We start from the raw sequence: 3,857 nt of genomic DNA, 5'->3' as shown, positions 1-3,857 counted from the left end.
TGCTCTACACAGTAGTGAATTTAGTTTCTAATTTTGATGTGTAATTTTTTTAGAAAAATCATTTTTTCATAGTTGTAGTTGAGTAATCCCTTTTTTACAAGTTTAAAGGCTTCGTTCATGCTCGTAGAAACTGCTTTTCAGGTGTCATTTTTTTTTAGTGCGTGATTTTTCGCCTTCTTCACTTTTGTGTTGTTAGTTTGTAGTGATCGTGAGTAGAAATCATACTTTCAACATGTAATCTATTTTGGTCTATTTTGGTAGTTGTAACAACTTATATCTCAGTTACGTCTTTTGCATTAGTAATTTGAGTTTGGTATAGCTTACTTGAGGAATTTGTAAACATTGAGATCAAAAGTGCACTTTGCTTTTGTTTTGCAAGTAGCCATTGTAATCGTACTAAGTATAAAGTGCCAACTTGAGTCTTTGGATCATGTTCTACATTCATTTTTATTAGATCTTGGATTGTCTTTTTCAACAATGCAACCTAGTACACCTAACTTGGAAGGGGCAACTTTCAACATCGACACGGGGACACTTGAGCAACTTTCAGAGACTCAATATATCTTCCTTTCAAGATTGGGAAGACATCATTTATACGACTTTGGTTTTGTTTCTTCTCGAGGGGAGGAACATTGTTCAACAATTGTGAAACATCTTCTACATCTAGCTTGAAGCATCTACCATTGGTGCATTTTTGACATTGAAGGGGGCTACTTGGTGTCTTTTCTTCTCTCTTATGGGAGGACACATGGGGTTTTGTCCTTCTCATTCTTCTTTAAGAATTCTTTTGTTTTTCATCTTCCTTTTAGGGGATTGTTTTTCCCCACTAGGTTCTCTCTCTTTCTTCGTTTGTGAGAGATTGCATTTGCATTGTTCCTGGGTACCTAACATGCCCTAGTTGTTAGGACACATCTTACATTGCTATTTTTTGTGTACATTCTCCCTAAGTTGGACTTAAATGGGGGTGTTGGTGTAATTAAGGTATGTTACCTTGGTTATTTCTCACCTAGGTCCTAATTACACATCACTTAAGTTTACTTAGGGAACCACATAGGAGTTGTTGGAGCATTTCCACTTTAGGTGGACTTATCCTTTATCATATTATCATATCCACCTTTCGTGGTTGCACTTTTGCACCTTAGGTGGGTAATCCACCTTTTGTGGTTTTTATCACACCATCACTTTTCCACTTTAGGTGGGATGATAGCTTTTCACTTTTTGTCTCATGTCATAAGATTATGATACTTGTCACAATCTTATGCACTCCTATGTTGTCACCCTAGCTATATAACCAAGGGGTCTACTATGTAATAATCATCCATTTTGTATTACTTCATTGATGAGAATACAATTTATTCTTGTCACATTTATTCTTTCTTGTTATTGTGCTTTCCATTAGGCCTTTAGATCTTGGATGACTATGTTCATAGCCAATTCTTACATTAACAATGGTCAATTATGAAATCCCTAAGGCATGACAAAACCACTACTTTTTTATATCCATTTATTATGAAATTGCAACTCAATGAATTGGTTGTTTCATTGCCAATCAAATTCTGCTTAAGTTTTGCCCTTATTTCTTTTATCTTTAATTGCCTTGGGATGTTCTAGGCCTTCCAAAGTTTGCCTTTTGCATCAAGGACTAGTTTGTTAGCGTCAAAACCTCCAAGCCGCAAGTGAGGACTAATAGTAATCTCTTGATTGGAAACAACATCAATTAACACTATGGTCATTTTACTCATCCATTTTTTAGATCACACCTCTCCATTGAGAAGGCTTTTGGTCCTCAAGAGCTTAGGGACTCACTACGTGATGAATTTATTCCCCACATCCTCCTTTTGATACCATTTTGCCTTGCTCAAAAGTTCACGATCAACTGAATGAGCCATGTTTATTATATCCCTCTCCTCATTATTCTCTCTTTCTTGTGAAGTACATCAACTCCAACTCTTCTTGATTGTTCAGGGCTAAATCATCAATTGGAGGCAACAATAGATCGTTTTCATCTAGCATTGAAGGCTCGAACAACCCTAATTCTCCACATTAATCACAAAGAACGTCTTCATGTACACTAGTGAATCCAAGCATTTTTTCATACCTATTCTAGAATTTAGAAAGAGTCATATGTTAAGGGCTTAAGCTTTTTGGGTTGCCCTTGGAGCTTATCCTTCCCTAGGCACAAACAAAAATGATTACCCACCTTGAATTTGTATGTTATTTGTAATGACCCCAATTTAAAGTATGTGAGTGTCTTGGTTACTTTCTATCATTGGGCAAGATTTTTTATTTTCTCTTATTGTTATGCCTTCCCTTCATTCCTCGCATTCTACAATCGTACTCCTTACATAAAGTATCTTTAGATCTTGATCCGTGTTCCCTCTTGCATTAGGTATCTCTAAAGCTTTATCCTTCTCTCGCCACACTTTTTATCAAGTCCTCAAACCTTTGCAAATCCTCACACTATAGCATCTTTGCATCTTATTCCTTGCACCTTCAACTTTAGACATTCAAACAACATAATGTTGACACAAGAAATGGAAATGTTTTAGAGTAACATCTCGATCGAATTCCTTGGTCCTGCTTAACTTTGCATCAATTTGATATGTGTCTCCTCATACCCCTACCTTTAGGCATGCCTCTTCTTGGACCCCTAACATTTGAACAAAGGATTATTGGTTACCATGGCTACAGTCAAGGAAGTTATTAATATCCTCAAACTTGAATGTAAAATGTTGTTAAACTTTCAAATGAATATCAAATCATTTATGCTCGTTCTAGGATTTCAACCTCTATATAAGGCAACAACGTAATCAATTTTTATCATCTTTTATCATCTCATGAACACAACTTGATTGTAGTTTGAGCACTTGCGTTCAACTATTAGATTTAAGGACAAAAACCTATGGATTGGAATATTAGAGGATGAAAACCCTTTGGTTTATAGAGGGAAACTTACTATGTAGATTGCATTGATAATTAAAGCTTGAAGAATTTTGGTAATGTTTTAGACATTTTTCAAAACATCTTTGTAATCTTTGAAATATTTGCAATCATTTTAAATTGAGTACTTGAATGAAATATTTAGGTCCAACTAAGACTATGTTTGCAAATCATTTCTATTTGTTATGGATGTCCTTGATCAAATTTATTTCACATGAATATTTAATATGGATATTTTGCTTTGATCTTTTTAGCCTAAAGGGTAACTCAATTTGTGGATGTGTCTAATGAAAGAAAATTAGATATCAAAAATAAGAGAAAAAAAAAATTGTAAGCATAAGATTTCATGTCGCATTGAACTTTGTGTTTAGGCTTCTTGATTTTCTTTTATTTTGAATTTCTTTGCCTTTTACTTTTTTGGGTTTATCTTTTATTTATTGTTTCTCTTTTCTATTATTTTTTACTGTCTTTTTAGTTTTTTATTTCATTTATTTATATTCATTTGTCTATTCTCTCTTTAGGAGTTGGGCTAGTAGTTTTTGTTTATTCCTTTCCTTGATCCACATGTTGTCTTTCTATCCCTTCCCTCTCTCATCTCTTTATATTTTGTCTAGATCTGCTACTTGCCATTTTTCATCTCCTTTGAACTCTTTCTCATCTTGATGATGAATCACAGAGTGTGATTCGAAACGTTGATGGTAAAACAAATTTGGCACACAATCTAATCCAGAAGCTTAAAGAAAATTATGGCAAAATAAGTAAGAAAAGTACCAAACTAATGAGAAAAATAAGATTTCTTCCATGAAAAATCAGTATATTACAACAAAGACATGATGGATTGATAGATAGGACTTAAAAAGTTGAGAGCCTACTAAACCATCACAAGGAGGTGGGAGTATACGTGCAAATAACAAATA

This window comes from Cryptomeria japonica, chromosome 3 (genome assembly GCF_030272615.1).
Source record: "Cryptomeria japonica chromosome 3, Sugi_1.0, whole genome shotgun sequence".
NCBI classification, from domain to species: Eukaryota; Viridiplantae; Streptophyta; class Pinopsida; order Cupressales; family Cupressaceae; genus Cryptomeria; species Cryptomeria japonica.
The sequence above is the reverse complement of the archived record's forward strand: the minus strand, read 5'-3'. Positions refer to the sequence as shown.